The 19,126-nt window shown below is 36.4% G+C and overlaps 1 long non-coding RNA gene across 1 annotated transcript in view; it reads left to right on the forward strand.

Annotated features, from left to right (window-relative positions):
- Positions 1–19,126, forward strand: part of LOC137841329 (uncharacterized) — an 86,877-nt gene that overhangs the window by 47,130 nt on the left and 20,621 nt on the right. Inside the window, exon 2 of the long non-coding RNA XR_011088569.1 lies at positions 5,833–5,939. This is a non-coding gene — a long non-coding RNA (uncharacterized lncRNA). The remainder of the gene's footprint in view (positions 1–5,832; positions 5,940–19,126) is intronic.

The following is a 19,126-nucleotide window of genomic DNA, read 5'->3' on the forward strand; positions in this document are numbered from 1 at the left end:
GGAAAAAGTCTATTATTTGTTAATTTATTTCCTTATTTCTGGGGGGTTAAAATTGAAGGAATTCTGAATCCCCTAACCATCGATGTCAAAGCAAAGCACTTTTATAGTGACAGAGTTTCACACTGCAGCTGGGTTTGCACTGAGCTCATATGAAGCAGTCCCTGCTGCCCATTGTTCTCTTCTATCCTGAGCTACATGGGAACATTGCTTGTGGGACTGTTTTGCAACACAGATCAAGGGACGATCTCAGTTAAAACTAAAATGAGCCTTAAAACACTGGAGCAGCACAAGCAAAAGGAGGACCATTACCAAAAGTAAAGTAACTGGCTGATTTTTTAAGGACTTGGTATTGACATGGATGAATATGCAAGGCAGAGTGGCAGGGACTTCCTTCCCTCCTTACTCTTTGTGTGTTATGGTGGCAGTCAGAAGACATGGCCATGGACTAGTTGCAACATCATGCTTGTAGCAGTACAGAGCATAGATGTGGGCCTTGTAGTGAGGAGCTGAGATCTCAGCATATCTAGGTAGAATCAGCCTTTTTGCAGTCCTCTGTGTTTCCTTTCCTGAACCTGCCATTCAGCTGGGACAATGAATGATAAGATGTTTTACTACCCTCTCCTGCCAGTTAATTTAATTCTTGTGTGCCCATACTGACTCACTGCTTCACAACACTGAAGGGATACATTTGAATTAAAAAGGAAAATCTGCCCTATTTATATTCCAAAGCCACGTGATTTATTATTATTATTATTTTTTAACATAATTTTAAGAAAAACACTTTCTTGGCTGAAAAAGTAAAAGCCTAAGGAAGTTCTTGAGTCATTGTACAATTTGAATGAATTTAACACTATATAATCCCATTACCATTGCAATCATTATTATGGTGCTACTGGGAGGGGAACGGATCCTTTAAGTCAGATATTTAGACCAGAAAAGCATACAACAATTGGGAAAAAAAATTAAAAGCCTGTTACCTCCTCATATGGCTGAAAACAAGGGAAACAAGATATAACCTAATCTTATGGCTCTGATGCATGAAATTAACGTGTACACCTAACAACCTGAATTAAAGTTCTGTCAAAGAGTTTAAATTCCAAATATTATTTTCCTACCTACACCTCAATTTGGTAGATGGTTATGGTTGAGAGATTCCTGTTGGTTTGATAGTGAACGGTCATTCAGAACCTATCTCAGTTTATGCTTAAAGATACTTTTGAATTGGAGTTCTGATAAAATAAACAGGTAAACTATGGCTTTTAAAAGATGGATGCAAGTAAATGTTCTAATCACCTGTATGCTAAAGTTCGTTCTCCCTTCTGCACCCATACACAATTTACATTTTATTTCAGTTGTGAAGCTTGCAGAATGGTGATATGAAGCAAAGGAAACAGTAATAATCTTCGTGCAGTTCTAACATGTCACCTGGGTGATGTGTTAAGCAGAGTCAAGGAGATTCAAGAGGCTTTCATTATGAATGTGGCACTTCCACAGCGTGCTTTTCAAAGAGGTCTGGGTCATCTAGGTCTGTGGTGCTGCTGAGAAATGTAGAGAGAGCCTGCAACAGAATCTACTCCTCTCCCTTCTCCCAGCACTAAGTTTTGGGCAGCCAAGAAATCATCCAGTTCAGGAAACTGATCAAAGTAAAATAAAATAAAATAAAATAAATAATAAGCATTCAGCTTAATCTTTCTCCTGGCTGAGCTGGCTGCAAGGCCTAATGTATCATGCTGGTGCCAGCCCAAGAACAAGAGCATGCAAGCTTGCAGACAGGGAAGAAAAAGGCAAGATCAGCATTAAATCAATTTGGCTGTGAAACCGCACTTCAGGTCTAATGAATTGCTGTTCAAAGCTCTGCTACAAAAACCTTTAATGTGTATCTAAAGCAAAGCTAAATGCACAAACAATTGGCACAGAATGGCTGGTAGGGGGATGTAGTGCCTGTGTTATGTCTTTAGCAGTCAGTCTGTTGGAGAACATCCATCATGTACCTGCGCTCCCCTGTCAGCACTGGCGAAGGATGACTCTCAGCCCAGCCCTGCTCTGATGCAGTGAGTATGACAGGCTCTTTGGTAGCTCACGTGGATAAGTGGGAGTCCCTCTCTTCAGGGAGAACACCTGCAGTCACTTTCTCTTCAGATTTCTCTGCTCTGTCTGTTGAGCATTCTCTGGGGGCCCTTCTACATGCACTTCCAAGGCTTCCCCAGATGGTTACTCTGCAACCCAGATGTTGTTTGTTTATTCATTTGTCACTTTAAAAGGAACAATACCAAGAAAAAAATAGGATGAGATATGTTTGTTCTCTATCAAGGAAGAACGAAAGGGACTTGTCAGAGATTCCAACATATGCATTTTTTACCTCGAGAAGATTGTCACAAACTTGCTCCTGTCTTGAAAGAATCTTTCCCGTTCTTTTTCTGCTGGAAAGCTTCTCCTGTTTGGGAAGATGGGCCTTAGAAACTCCATTTCTAAAATATATCAGAACTGGAAATTTTCAACAGGAGCTACTTATGTGTACCTGGGATACTTTTCTTCTTTTCTAATGATTAGGTTAATAAATCTGTGACAGCCCTGAATGTCCCTGGAATGCTCCTGTGAGGTATGACTCTGCTCCTGGTTCTTCCATGGAGTTAAAACACGCATATTTTGTAGCCATGCTTAGGTGGCTACTTGTCACATTAAATGAATGTAGGCAGCTGATGAGTGTTGTCATTTCATTTTCAGGGACCTATTTCAAAGGCATAGTTAGCAATCCCCTACTGACAGTTCTGTCAGATCATAGCATCTCTTATTAATATTGCAGAGAATCCAATATTTATGAGACCAGCCTTTTGCAAGAGTTCAAATAATAGTGAGTGAAGAAACCTTGGGTGCAAAAGTTCAAGCATCAATAGCCTTCTCTCTGGGGCATTCAAGACCATTCAGCTCTGTAGGGCATTCAAGACCTATCCTACTGCACTGCTATACTGAGTAATGGGACTTTGAGAATTGCATAGTTCTTTCAGTGTTGCTGAAGATTGAGGAGGACTTGAGCTGCAATCAGTCTCTTTAATGATATTACTATAAAGATTGTATCTCTTGTCCATTCTTTTGTTAGAAACCATTTTTGTAGCAGGTACAGCTATAGAACATTTGTCATCCAAGACTAACTATAGGAGAAAACCTGGTCCTTCACACGTAGCACATTTCCCTTTCTGTGAATGGAACATAGGTGTTCAAGCAGGGACTGCGGTGTGTGACATTTTCACCTATTGAACACACTGGAAATAGATGCGATGAACCTCAATGAACTCATGTCAAAGAGGCAGTAAGGTCTTCCACTCGGTCAGCTACTGCAAGATCTATAATGGCCCCACTTTTTGTTTTGCTTACAGATATAAAGAGCAGAGGATTGATGTATTCGTGTCCTCTGTGCCTCTGATCACAGCAGTTGGAGTAAAGCTCGATCTCATGATTAGCAATGCTCAGAGCCTGAAGATAGGTTTTAATAGGGCTTGCAGAAGCTTTTTTTTTTTTTCCCCTAAAAATTGTTCATATTCATTTTTTGAAACATCTTCTAAGAAAGCTCATGGGCAATATCAGACTTTGACAGGATGGAGCTCATTAACTTCTACCCAAGCTAAATGTCAATTTACATACTAATCTTAGTTTTCTCTTACCTCTGTGTCCCCAGTCACATTTTTTTTTTTTTTTTGAAAACCAAATGCTTAAAGTAATTTTTAATCCATGAAATCACAACAGTTAAGACATTGACCCAAGAAGTATTTCTCCAAGAGGAGCTACTATATAGGGAATTGCAAACTGTGGGCTTGTTATCTAGCTGCCTTAGAGGAGAAAGTGGCTTTTTAAGGAATTCTAATAAAAGTAAAATTTTATAAATGTAGTAAAAAGAATTAAATATGTGAAAGTTCTGGTGAACACTCAATGTTTTTATTTTTTCACTTTACATCATCAGAACAAATTCATCTGTAATTGGTAATTAAAAAGATTAATAGCAATGGTGTAGGAGACAATGAATAACAATGAAAGAGACCATATTTCTCCTTTTGCAGTACATGCACATAGGAGGAAAATCCATAAGACAAAAAATAGGAAATCTTTTTGCATCCATATAGTAAACATGCCAAACTAGCTCCCAAGAGCTACAGTGTACAGAAGTTTGTTCACATTAATTTAAACATCTCACCATCTCACTCCAGGCAGATTTTTTTTTTTTTTTGGTAAAAGGAAATTTAATGGTCAAAGATTCATGCCATGAGCTAAGCAACTGCCAAGTGGGAAATAAAAAATCATTCTAAAACCATTCTCCATAACTCTGTGTTTTGTTTGTTTGTTTGCTTGTTTGTTTGTTTTTAAGTTTTGTGCATCTTTCTTTGAAGCAGCTTATGATAGTTATTTTTAAAACAGTATTTTGTTCCAGGAAGACTCTTGTTCCTCTTATACTGCATTTTTAAAATAAATTTTCTTGACCCATATTTGTAGTTTGTGTTCCTTTTGAAAAGCATCATTTTGCTGTGTTTTGTTGGTTCTTCGAAAATTTGAAGCAACGTGTTGCCAGTATCAGGAGAAATTTATATGCAAAGCGTCTGACACAGAGGAGACTTAGCACTCCTCCAAACAGGGAAAAAAATACTTATTCTTTGGCTACCAATTGCAACCCAGTAAGACTTGTAAAGCAAATGTATCCTAAAAATGTTAGCAATTAATTTTTAGTTTACGCGGTGCTTCAGGGAGCCTCATTTTGACCGTTTCTGAACCAAGAAGTCACAATTTATCCTTTTAATGAAAATTTCAAAATAGAAAGTATTTAACACTAGGATCACTCTGAATGAACATATTTCTGCTCCCTTATAAATCATAAAGGATTTGTTGTGATTGTGTTAGTTAGGCAAATTTTGTATCTCTGAAACCTTCCTCTCAAATATATGGGGTGGGATTTGTTGTTTCTTCTCATTATTTTCCTTCAATAGGACCCATGAGTTGCTGGTTGAAGATTAGGGGGTGCTCCCAAAGTGGTAAATTAGTAAGCTCAGCCAAGCCATATTTGTATCACTGCCAGTTCCAGGAATTAGCTGACAATCTTTGTACACAAGTCAAGAGCCAAAAGGAAGCTTCCTTGACCACAGAACTGATCGTTACAGGTAAGGTGAGAGTGGTGGTCAAGATGCATGCCTAAACCTTTCCACTTCTGCTGTTAATAGCTTCTGGTCTTGGTCCAGTACCTTGTGATCTGGTTTCTAGGTTATGGTGTATGTATGATATATATATATTTGTCACATTAGAAACGTGAAGATACTAACTGGCTGAAGAACTTCATGGTGACTGAAAAGCAGTTTTTTTGTAGTTCTGAGCAGCCTGAAGTTTATAGACCTAAGCATAGGAGAAGCTACAGATGAAATAGCTGTATATGCAGATTAGCACGTTTATATAACATACTGACAATGCCAGCCAACTTGTCCATCCTGCACAGAAAGAAAGAACCTTGAATTTAAGTCATTTGTAAGTGACATGACAAGTCACACCCTTTGCATAGTTCTGTGCATTCAGATTTATTTTCTGAACATCAGATCTGCAAAGGATTGGCAAACTCACAGTTTTGGGCTTGCTGTGTGTACGTTTAAAAATCTTGGATTTGCTATGCATATGTGAGTATTTCAATATCTACGTATCATTACAATTTGATGATGATGTTCTGCAAATAAAAATCACATATAAGAAAGATACAAACTGAGCATCAAATAAAATGTGATCAGAAAAGGAACTCTGAACAAATAAGAAGACAGTACAGAAATACAAAGTAATTTTATTTATTTGTTTATTTATTTATTTCAGGTATACCTGCAAAGATGTTGCTAGGACTATCAAGCAATGGCAGGCAATAGGCTGGGATGCATCTCCGTTGCTTTATGTGAGGATCAGAGCTACCGTGTTCCCAGATGGTAAGTAATTCCAGGCTGATCTAGAGAAGAGAGGGGCTTTTGCCAAGCTCCAAAATGATCTCTTAAAAATAAAACAAAACAAAAAACTTATTGCACGTGACATCAGAAAAAAAGAAAAAAAAAATCTATTTTCCCCATTTAGGATGCTAACTGAAGGGACAGGAGAGAAGTCCCCAGCCCTTTACAAATTTGAGTCCATTATCTATATTGGAGACTGAAGTGAAATTTTGGTCTGTTGAGCACTGAACTTTTACAGCAGAGTGCAGAGAAATCATTCAAATCAGGTGTTTCCATAATTGCAATGCACTAGGGGCAATTCTGAGAGCTGAATAGATCCCAAATTTACCCTTCCAGCTGATCGATGCAGCAGTTTAGTGTTAGTACACAATGTAATAAAATAAATTGCATAGGAAAACATGGCAGGCTGGCTTCAAACTGTGGAGATTTGATTGTACTTTTTGTCTTTATCTTTTGTTTGGTTTTGTCATGGCCTTAGCGCCAGTGCAGTGATATGAAGAGGTGAACCTGTCCATTAAAACTGACAGAAAGCTACACATAATAACTAAAAGTCAGCACACCTACAACATGCCATCTACTCTGGTCATTGGCCTAGTGTGTGGTATTCAACAAATTATAAAGGGATTCCCTTATAAAGAGGAAATAAAGGAGGGTTATTAGCCTCCTTGCTCTGCATAGGAAGAAAGGAAGGGAAGATGACAGGAAAATTTGAACAAATCAACTTTATAAATTTTGAAACATTGGGTAATGCTTTAAATATATTTTAATGCATTGCCACAAAGTACTTGCAATGTACTGCTTAAAGCAAGTCTGATTTGCTCTAGAAGTATAAAGCATGGATTTTCTACCCTATCAAAGTGAACTGCATGTGTTATCTGGCTTGTATGTACAGCAGTTTTTTTTAAAGACCTGTATATAACTTGTAGTATTGATATGCAAATTATGTCATTTAAAAAAAAAAAAGAAAGATATTTATGATTAGTTCCAGTGAAAGTCCTATCTCTTGGTGCAGTTTTTCATTTGACAGCCACATCTGGGTCTTTCTGACAGAATATTAAATCTCTGACTTTTGATACCTGTTTTATATAGTCAGCCTATGTTTATCATTTCCAAGTAATATTTGAAAGGGCAGAAAACCAGGAAAAAAGCAATCCATAAAGTGAGTCCATGAAAAGGCAAGAGGAGACCACAAAGCTTTTTAAAGTTCAGCCAATTGAACCCCAGATCTTACAAGTTAGCCACAAAGATAGGTCACCAAGCTTAACAATAAAATAAATAAATAAATAAATAGCCTCACTTTATGGCTACTGCTAATGTAATTTTGCCTCATTTTTGAAGTCCTTTTTGGATATCCTTTAATTAAGTGATATAATTTATTTTGAAATTGGATGGCCATGGGATATTTTTTGCCTATTTCTGAAATATTTAATAAATTTGCTGTGATAAAATCTACAGGATTTATGTATCATATGGGGTTTATATATTGTCTCTTTGTTTTACATACCCTAAGCTCATTTTTGAGTATTAATATGCAGTTATGAGAAAAGTGGAAAATATAGAGTTTGTATAAGAAACTTTGTCTTTGATCTTATCACAGATAATCGTGTGCTGAAGCCAGGGTGAGCTTGATCAGGGGTTGGTTTCAAGTGAAAATGCCAGATCTAAAATAACACGCTACTGTAAAATAGACAAGATTTTTATACTTTAACATTTTATCTGTAAGAACTGAGCATCTTTGCCAAACTAACTTTGAAAAACTTTCCTTATTTACAGGCTGAATTTATTTGCGAAAAATCTTATATTCCTTCCATGTATCGTCTGTACTATATTGTTCATAAGGAGGGCAGAAACTTTCATATTTATAAGTCAAGTTCTTTTGCTCAAACTCAGTATGAAACTGAAAATGAAACTCTATCTTTTTTCAGCTTTTTTTTTTTTTTTTTTTTTCCCAAGTAAAGTAATGGAAGTGTCAGAAATTTTCTAGGTGGGATGTATTCAGAGAGCCTTGGAAATGAATTCTGCAAAGCTGTTTCTGTAAGGAGGAGGAATGAAACTTTCATTGCCTCATGTCATTGACCTTTCAAGTGGTTGAGAGTTTTAAAAGCTTTTTCTCCTGCTTTCAATTCTAAAGGTTTAAGAAAACAAATCAAATGCAAATATATGATGTGAGGAGGAGATTATAGGTGTGCAGGAGATCACATTATGTCTGAGATACTGAGATAGCATTCACTCATTATAAGAACTTAAACAGTCTGAGTCTTAGCGTAGGATGTATTCTAGTTTGTTGAAAGATCCTACTTTTGCTAAGAGAGGCTCCTGGCTAAATTTCTTCAGATTGACTGTCCACACAGTGGTATTTCTATTCTGCACTTACTACAAAGATACAACATGTGACCATTTTCTTTGTTTTCATCCTTCTCATTGAATTCCTGACAAATGGCTTAAAAACTACCAAGTATAATCCCTTTCCCATGCAGCATTTATTTTTCCATTCAGCATTTAATTGAGACCTGGAGACACTTCACCTGGAGTGAAGTACCTGCAAGTGGTTGGTATGAACATTCCCATCTTCTCAGTGAACATTTTGGACCTTTATACGTCAGCATTTACAATCCCTGTATTGAACATCTCTGTTTTTGTTTGCTGTTGGGAAACTAAAATGCTGTTCAGTGCTCTGTGTCCCAGGAGAGGTACCCATTCTCCTCCAGAATCCTCATAAAAAATGCCAAGAGACAGTCTTGCACCTGGCTTACCCTTGGGATAGGGGTATATATATATATATATATATATATATATTTTTTTTTTTTTTCAGGTCTCCTCCTATGTTTGGAGACCTGAAAAAGGTTATCTCAGTGGCGGCTATTGTTCAGATCATGGGAATAATGTTCAGATTCTAGGGAAATGGGGCTTACTAGAAAAGCATATTAGCCTTTAATGTGAGGGAGAAACTGATGTTTAAGAAACAATGACAGAATATGAAGCTAGCGCAAATGAGAGAAAGGTCTTATATCAGCCACAGCAATCCATGTGCTAGAGCAGGAACATGCTCTCTGAGTCCACTACATGGGCTGACTTCTGTAACCTCTAGCTGTCATATATCCAGCAGCAGTAAAGCAAGGCAGCTATAATGAGGCTGAGGCATTCAACAAACAAAATTTTATATCACAAAGCTTGGGAGCCAAAGGCCTGGCACAGTGCATATTTTACTTTGCTGTTTTCTCACCTGGTTCTCTGGAAGAGCAAGGCAGAATAGTAAACAAAGAGTATGGAGGGAATATATAAAGAAGAACAGATAAGAAGCCAGGGGATGTGATTATTCAAAAAAAAAAAAAAAAAAGTATGAATAAAGCCTGCAAGATATAAAAATACTTGGGGTGACAGCTGTATCTCAAAGGAAATGTAACAGTGAAAGCAAATAATGTTTTCTGCCCTGACAACATCTCTCTCTTCTAGTGTAAATCCAGTTATAATTTTTTATTTGTTTCACTGATCCTTTTATGATAAAAAATAGTTCACCTCTCTGAGTTAGTCCAAGAACACTGGTTGCAGTATTTTTTCCAGCACTACTGGAATTTAAAAATGTGCTTAATGTGAAATCCAGCTGGTTGTAATGGGGTAACTCATATGTTTAACATTAAGCATGCACTTAAGTGCTTTGCTAAATTAGGCCCAATATTTACATCTTTAGTACTTCCATATCCTAATAAGAACTTAATCTTCTAACCACATAATGCATTGAGTTTGCATATTATATGAAATACTACTGCGGGGATTTGACAGGCTAAATTTCATTGTAAATAAGGAGGATTAATTCAAACCCCCTTGGTGTCATTGAAAAGATTCTTATTGATTCCCATAGTTCTTGAATATAGAAAGAGAAATTAAATAAACATTCCCCAGGAGAAGAAGTGGGAGGTTCTTTTAAGTTGCAAAACAACAGATGTCTTAGTTCTATGTCAATTATTTCATTTGTGATTATTCTGCATTATGACTCTGCCCATGATGATTTAAGTGATAGCATCTGTGGAGGCCTTGAAAAGAGTCTTCACTGCATTAATTTTATGTGATAATGTTACACCTGAACTGAGCCTGTCTGCTGGGAAGCACTAGGTAAGATATGAGCATGAAGTGAAAAACAACAAGAACATCGGTGAAACTCCAGCTGTAAAATGCAAAAGTTATACTGAGGTATTTATACTTTGTTCTTGCTGGTTTCAGCTAATAAGAGTATAAATTTTTATACTTTGTTCTTTTGCACAGTAGAGTAATGCTTTGGCTGGGGATTACTTTATATCCGTATTAACTTTCAACAAAATCTTGGAAATTCTTTTTTTTTTTTTTTTTTTTTTGTATAATCATAATAACGAGTAGGACAAATACAAGCGGCAGTTAATAATGCATATCTGGTGTAACTAGTCAACATCTGAACTTGTTACAAGGATGTTATGAAAAGATGTGCTTAGTCCAGTGTTTGTAACACAAATTAAAACCTAAGAAATATTTTTGCAGAGGCTCATACTGATGTTTTGTAAAGCTGCATAACAAACACTGTCAAAATGTGAACATCTTTACTTTGTATTCCCTGGTTTTCTGTTGCTTGTTTGATCTACAGTGAGCAGTGTGTAGTAGGATACTGGAAATGTTATAAATGTCTTCTCATGAGGTGACACTTTACTTTTACTCCCCCCATGTATTTATTAGAGATTAACAACCCTAGATTGTTTTTGACTCAGGATTAGTTAAGAGATCAAACTTCCTTACTTGAAGATCTTAGTCTTTTACACATTATGTAAAATTCCAGCCTTACATGCAGAAAACCTGCAGCAGGAAGTTTAACAGTTGCCAATCGATGCCCTAGTTGCTACTGGATGACTATGGTTGTGAGCTGAGAGACCGGGGGTGTTCTGAGGTTCAGTACCCTGGTTTGTTGTGAGATCAAGGTGTTTTTCTACATGGAATGCCTCCTAAGAGCCTCCTACTTGTCTTGATTTTTCTTTTGAGTTTTGTTTTCACAGGCATCTGGTGCCTTTACTGGGAAGCTAAGCTTGTGTTATACTTTGAAGAGCAGATCATAATTCCAAAATCAATTTTTTCCCCTCAGCAGGTAACATGGCATTGGGAGCAACATGAAATGGGAAAACCATGGGAAGGAAGACCTTTTTTTCTGTGGGGAAAAAAATAAAATAAAATAAAAAACCAGAAAATTTTTTGTAATTGATCTGAGAATCAATATGTTTTCTGAATTGTGCTAGCTTATTTCTGGAGAAGGGCTTACAATGTTACTGCTTCCTCTGCCTCTTTTTTTTTTTTTTCTTTCTTTCTTCCTGGTTTCTTTCTATTAAGAAATCTGTAATGTCTCTTGTCCACCCATAGTTCTTGAGACTAAGATCTGAATTTTTATTTTTGTCTGTACAATACCCAGGATCTGATTAATTCACTGAATGTAGGTAACTCAGCTGGCAAGGATGTAAAAACTGCAGGAAGATGATGAGGGCTTTGGCAATTAGTTATTTATTTAAGGCATTTGGAATTCCTAATGGCCCCATTAAGATTACAAATACTGTGGATCTGTTTGCTGCAGTGTCATAGAGAAAGGCCATTACAAGAAATTTAAATGAGGAATAGGGCAGTAACTGTGTCTTATTGGCTTGACTTCTGTAAACCTCAACGTTAGTTAGAGAGGTTGGGGTGGTTGTGCCAGCCTAGTTACAGCCAGAACTGGGCTTGTGGTTGACGTGAAGTCCTTCCTTCACAAGCAGGCTGTCTGTGGGTGTACATGCATTCATGCGGACACAGTCTGTTGAAACTTTTACTGCGCAGAGCAATGCTCTGAGTTATCGGGAGCTGAACTGACACCATCTCGCTGGGAACAGCATGTCTTTCTGGGCTCAGTCCAGGAGCTGATGGCTGTCAGCCCTTGCAGTGGGTCGTGTTGGTGGGAGACAGCACTGCTCCGTGTGTAAGCTTGTGTTTTTCCTTTGGCATTAAATTCTCTGCTTGCTGAGATACACTCTTTTATTTCTGGTGATTACACCATTAATATGCAAGCCATGCAAGTTGTGATAAGTGGTTCAAGAGCTATTTACTAGCCAGAATATGTAATGTCAGATGAGGCTTCTAAATGTGAGTATTCTTTTAAATATACTGCCTATAATTCTGCTGCAACCATCTTGGTTTGTGTACGTAAAACTGACAGAGTCGTATCGTTTGTTAGCTACAACTGCCACATTATGTATATTCTTCTTACTCCCTTGAAAATCACAACTGTTGTATATCCCAAAGAGACCCATTTGGGAAGCAACAATGACATTTATATTGTATGTTCATTTAAAAGTGTTGCATAGTGAACTACTTTTTTTTTTTTTCATTTTAATTGGGAAACTTTTTTTTTAAGCTGTAAAGTACCAAGATTCCAGAACTATAAAGCACACAAGAATGTCTGGAACCATGTTCCTATAAATGAATCAATGGCTGTAATCAAACCTTTTTACACTCTTATGCAGTATCTGCAGTATCTAAGTTTAAATTAGAAATAGCCAGGCATTCCTTCTTTCTTATTTTTATTTTTGTCAGAGATCAGCAATGGGGAATAAACTTCTATTTGAATCACCTATATTCCTTTGGTCATGGACTGGATTGTTCACAGCCATACTATGGGCATCATGGGTTTCCTGTCTGAGGGCTGGCACACACCTTAAGGAAATGGAGATGACAGGAGCTGTTCATTGCAGACTGGCATGCTGTTTCTACTTTTGTATTTGTATCTGCAGAACACTCTTCATTAGCCAAACAAGACATTTTTAGAGTTCAAATTTAGTAATATCTATAAGAGGAAAAGTCTTCCTATTTTTCACTGAAGTATGTATTGAAATGTAGCATTTTATTTGCAGCTGCTAGCTGTGCTGCATATCAATGCCTGTACAACACCTTTGTCTTCTGAAGGTTTGCTTCAGATTCCTGTTTAAAATATTTGTTTTATTTATTTTCTGAAACTGAAGTCTTCTAGATATGGGAGTAACAAGCCAGAAGAAACAAAGCTATCTAGTCTGGCCTATTCCAATGTAAGGCGTGGATTTTTCACTTGTAATTCATTGATTCATGGATGTCCACAAAACAAGTGACCTGGTATTGCTCAAATTCAACTTAAGATGGCCTCGGTGTATAATTTACCTATAAATGAAGGATTTCTTTGTGAAGATTAAAATTAACATTTGCAAAGGGAGGGGAGAGGCAATTGGAAAGGAGGAAGCAAAGCAGCCTTCATAGCATTCATATATAGTGACACATGCAGATATTTTCACTTATTGACAAGGGCCCCAACAGGTTTAGCGATCATCTGCAGACCTTTAGAAGTTGGAACCAGAGGGAATTCCTTTCCTTTTGAAGATCCAAATCCCTGTCGGCAATGGGAGAAGCAAGAAGAGAAGATCCATAAGGAATAAAGAACATCTCTCTTCTCTATATTGTCTTCCAGCTGGCAGGGATGCTGTTCCCTCCTCCAGAGACATTTTGCTCATATCTTTGGGTGAGGAATATGTGATTTTTATGCCAGCAGGAATGATACAGTCTGAAAGAGTACTGATAATAGCCCTGAGTGACCCAGCACATTAGCATCCCATCATAAAACTAAAGGAAGCAGTGCTGTGTAAAATAACAGCAGTAAGCTGCTTTACTGGGTAAATCTGAGTGTGAGAGAATACACAGTATAGATTTTTTTTTTTTTTTGAAGTGACAAGGATGGAAGGAAAGCAAGTGCTGTTATCCAACAACCATTTGATTTTAAGATTTACGTTTTACTTCATTCATGGCTAAGTAAGGTCAGCTCCAATGGTAACCACTAGTGGCTGCAAGCAGAGAAAAGCAGTGGTTTGGAATAAAGTTACCCATATGGTTTTATTATGATTTGTAGTCTCCTTTTTAGTTTGTTGGATAAAGAGCGTATAACCAATGCAATATAATGTGTATAATCTAGTTAGACTTAGGACGAAAATTACTCTTGATGTGTTAAAATGTCTATGGCATTTTAACCCTAAACGAAGCTTACTAGGCATAAAGGAGTATATGAGGAGTATATAACTTAACTGAGCAGAGTGGAATTGAAGATTTTCTGTTTTTTTTTTTTTTTTTTTTTAATTAATTAATTTTTATTTTTTTAGTGTCCTAATTTGGATTTCTCAAGGGTAAATATGGACTTGTCTCCTTGATTTGATACATATTAGAGTGTTTTGGAAAAGCCTACTTTTTTCACTGTGATCAGTTCTGTGTTTGTCTAAGGAGAGGTATTACATAACACATTCATGTAAAGAATCAAACTTTTTTTAGAGCTTTCACATAGGAGCGTAGAATCTCATGAAAGCCAATGCACCAGTATGACATAAATAGCTTTCCTATCTTTAAATGAACTTTTAATTAATAGAGAAAGTTCTGTTCAGGTAATTTGGGAGGCTTTCTATTTCTCTCATTAATGCTTACTGGAAGCTTTGCTTGCCTAAAGAGGATGTCACGTGTTCATTGTGTACTCCAGCACAGAAATAATGATGAAAAGCAGCCTTTTTTAATGGAATAAGAAAACTAAAGGGAAAAAAAAAAAGGGACTAGAACTCTGTGGAAAACAAGGATATACATGTATGTGGATCCTTTCATAACATGGAGAAAATTTGTAGAAGAAACAAGGTTAACAAGATTAGAAATCAATTTTTCTAATATAAAAAATACAATCTAAGCTTAATTTTAACCAAAGATTTGTTAAGCACTTGGCAAGCAAATATGGATTTTTACAAGCATTCTGTTTCAATTTTATGTGCAAATGACATTTGGCAGCAATAATTGAACTATGGAATGACTTTCTCATATATTTCTAATTTTGGTTGCTTGTCTCCAGCTTTTGGAACTTTCTCTAGCTCTGCTTGTGAACTTTCTTGAAGACGGATCAGCTCTGCAGTTGTCTCCAGTTGCTGCTTCTTATTTTTCTTATTTACAGAGATGGGTATCTTGTTGGATATGCGTTAATAAAATGTGAAACTTTAAGGGGGGTGGAGGAATGCTTTTGATCAGATTCCCATTTGGTGTAAGCAGAAAAACTTAAGATGGCTTCCTATGGGTTAGTTTTATGTGCAATTAAAATACTAAAAAATCCAAAATTTCATTCCATACTATTCCAAGTAACTGTATTTTTTCAGGAATGATATCTAAAGTAAAGAGGGGGACTGAAGAGTGCTGCACAAGAATGTTTTCGTAGGCAGAATTAGGCAGTGTGCCTTTGTATGGCACAGGAAAGCTGAAACTCTCTTAGACTCTTGTAACGTTCACACCATGATTCAGAGTTGCCAGAAGTGTGGCAGCTGAAATCACAGTATTACTAAATGCAGTGAAGTTCTTGGAGTTAATGATAATCCCATGACTTCATCCATTCTCTACATTGGTTAAAATCACCAAAATTACCTTCCAAACAAAAACATAGACAAAAGAGCGAAAAGTGATTATTTTGACACTTTCTTATTATTTTTTTCCTAGTTTATCTTTAGAAAGATGAGTGCTTAAGGGTACAGAGTCTAGGCACAAATAGTGAAGTTAAGTCATATAGTAGTGTATAATACAAAGCTCTTTCATAATGCATTGCCAGACTATAAAATAAATATATATTTTTTGCAACCCCCAAAAACTTGGTGTGATCTTTTGGGAGGGAGGGGGAGGCGGCTATGGAAAATTTCTAATGTGAAAGAAAAAAAATCTGATAAAATTTGAGAAGATAAATGACTGTTTGATTTTATTCATTTATAAAATAAGACATTCATAATCTAAGTTAATTGACTGAAACTTTATGGTGACCTAGTAATGAAGCTACATCTAATACATTCAGGTATGACTTTGATCATATTTTTCTACAAATATGCATTCCAATAAGAAAGCAGGAACACCTCACAATCTTGGTAATATATTTCCTTAGAAAAATATCTTAAAAATAGATTATGTGATCCACTTCAGAGATCACAGCCTAGAACACTAGCATAATCTGCAGTGTACAGAGGAAATGATTCAGATGCTTGCATATCCCAGACTTGTACACTGGTCTCTAGACTACCTTTTTTTTTTTTTCTTCCCTGAGTCATTTTTTGCCTCCTAGGTAAATCCATGTGAAAGTTCTAGCAGGCTGTTACCAGTGGTGAGTGCTTTTTAAAGTTTGAACTAACCATGCTCTTGAACAAGGACTGCCTTTTCCTCTGATGGCAAAATGTCAGTTGTAACAAAGCCCTAAATGTCTCTTTGGCCAAGCCTTAGGCACCAATCCAACAAAAATAAATAAAATACAATTTATAAATTTGCATTACACTATTCCCTTAAACTTCTAATTTCGCTTTCTCAGCCAAATTTGAGTAAAATGACTAGTATTTATTTTTTCATTCATCAGAGCCAATTAATAACTATGATTATCATGAAATGATGAATGTTTCCTGGGTGAGGAACAGCAAGAGTAGACCAGCCTGCCTCTATCTCAGAGGGCAAGGAAATCCATTTTTTTTTATCACCAGTGATGCAGAAAAAAAAGAGGAAATTGAAGCCAGAATTTTGGTCTGGCAGACAGTCTAGGCAAGTTTCATGTATCAATAGAAAATAGAAAGATGAGATAAATATTTAAGAAATATTATTCAGCCTAAAACAAGATCCAGCTGCAGCTGTTGAAAGCGGTGATTTTATTCAGAAGCTTGTGTGGAAGAGTTGTGTGGTGAACAGCATGGAGCAGAAGATATATGATTCATTTCACTGTGAACCCCAACTATTTTATTACTTTACACAGGGAGTTACTTCCAGAGGTAGTAAATTTTTCATTTAAGCTTCCTTTGTTGGCTATAATCCCTTTGATTTCTTCCTTTAATTAAATCATACAAATTTTCTGGCTGTTTTTCCTTTGTTCTATTTAACCACTCACAATCTTTTTAACAGTGATGGGTAGAGGGAAAATAAATGCCTGACAAATATACCTTGGCTGCAAAGCCAAGTACGGTAAATCCTGTGACTGAAATACCAAGTTGTACTCTGAAAGATATTTATTGCATTTAGCCACCCCAGAAGACAGATATGAAAACTCTAATCTCCCCTAGAATCCCTGACTAGATACAATAATATGATAGGTACAGTGTTTGGGAATGGATTCTCTTCTACATATTGAACCTCTGCTCAGTAACCTTTCTGGCAGCTTATGCAATTTGAATGTGCCAATATTTGTGTAATCATGGTCTCTGGGTGGACACTTTATCTCTTGTTATATCTAGTGTACTTATCTATTGATAAAACATCTTTATTATTATTTCTCCTTTGATAACACAATGTATATTATTGCTGCTTCTGTTCTTATCCAGTCCAAGTCTCTCTGACTTTAACAGGCACAAGGAAAAAGGTAGTTAATGGTGAAATGATAACTGGTTTACAAGATAGGATGTTTTAAGATTTGTATTGGTAGGAGGCTTTTTTTTTTTTTTTGAGTTGCTATAAGCTAACTCTTCAATGAAAACTGAAATGTGCTTTTCATAACCAGTTCAAAAAGCTTTGCTTTAATGTTCCCAGATTAAGTTTTTCTGTGATACTCCGGGAATCCCCGATTTATAAAACTGAACTGAGCAGAAATTATTTGTTTATCTATTAGTGAGCCTAGGATTGTGATTCTTATTAGGCAAGCCCTAAGCAAGGACTTCTGTAATACATTGCTTGTGTTCTGGTTTGAGGAATATTGTAATTCATTAGCAACTCATTACAACTCTTGCAGCAATACCCTACAAGAACTTCCTTCAGTGACTAAGATACAGGTTAGAAAACTTTTTTTTTTTTTTTTTCCCCTGTCCCATTCTCTGCCATGAAAGTACACTGAAATGTAAAAGTAAGGAATAGCTGCAACCAAACAGTAATGGATTCACAAAACCTGTGTACTAAGAAGCAAGTCTTGTACTCAACTGCTGAAGGCAGTGTAGAGTAAATAGTGAATCATAACTGCATTGCTAAAACAAATGCTTCTTGAATGTTTGCTTGTTTTGATGTATGTGACTGAAAATTCGTTGGATATCAATACATACTTTGAATACAGCTGCATTGTAGACATCTTAGCATTCACAGTCTCAGAGGATCTCTGGAGATTTCTGAAGATACATCTGAAGTCTGTCAATCTATTTAAAGACTGAGATGAAATATTTAATTTGGCTTCATACCATAAAGAATTATTCAGTAGCATGAGCATAAACAGTTGATTGTGAGTTTTTTGGAAGAGCTTCTGGCTTTAGGTGCTCTTAGAAGCAAAGGTTCACAGGGAATATTTTCAGAATGTAACATGCCTCCTTGGAAGAAAGGGGACTGTAAAAACATAGTGCCTTTTTCAATTTTTTTTTTTTCACAAAACATATTACATCGAACCGTTTCTAAAACTATCCACAGATTTTAAACTGGCTTATATGATTTAAATTTATAACAGTGATTTCTATAATTTGGTAATTTAACCAATGATTATAATTAGAACCTCCTCTTTATTTAATAGTAAAGTAGTAGTGGCACTACTTTTATCATACATTGTTGTGGAACAACATGTACTTTTTAAAAAGAAAAGCTGGTGGAAAGGAGAACTTTAATGATGTAGCCATGTGGTGACCAGAGATTGTCTCAGTCCTACCCTACCTTAAGGTGGTGTAAGTACAAACATATGCAAACTTTCAAATGATTTCTCCTAATGATGTCTTCTTAAGGACTTCTGGGCTCTTGTGAATCTAAAGCTACAAGCACAATTCAGTTATTTAGAAGAGCTGTAGGATTGAAGGACATTTCTCCTTATAGCTTTGGTTTTCACTGCAGATTTTCTATAATGCAGTAACCCTAATTGCATTTTTGGTCTAGTCTTTAGATTCTTAGGTGCCTATGAGATGCATAGCATTATTTTTATCGTCAGTGTTAATTCTCAATTTAATTCCAAATTTACATCACATTGTTAAGCTATCTGCCCTCAGATTTCCAGACATTAGAACTTCCTGAGGATTTACCACTTGCATGTTAGAAAGGTACATTTTTCATTTAGGCTAATGTTGGTGTATCCTGAGGGATTTCTCTGAAACCAAGAGTGCAGGTTCCAATTTAAGATGGGATAGGGTGGTGACAGTTGGGGGGCGGGTAGGTGAAGACTGGTGAAAGGAAGC

The sequence above is a fragment of the Anas acuta genome, chromosome 17, assembly GCF_963932015.1.
Source record: "Anas acuta chromosome 17, bAnaAcu1.1, whole genome shotgun sequence".
Taxonomy (NCBI): Eukaryota; Metazoa; Chordata; class Aves; order Anseriformes; family Anatidae; genus Anas; species Anas acuta.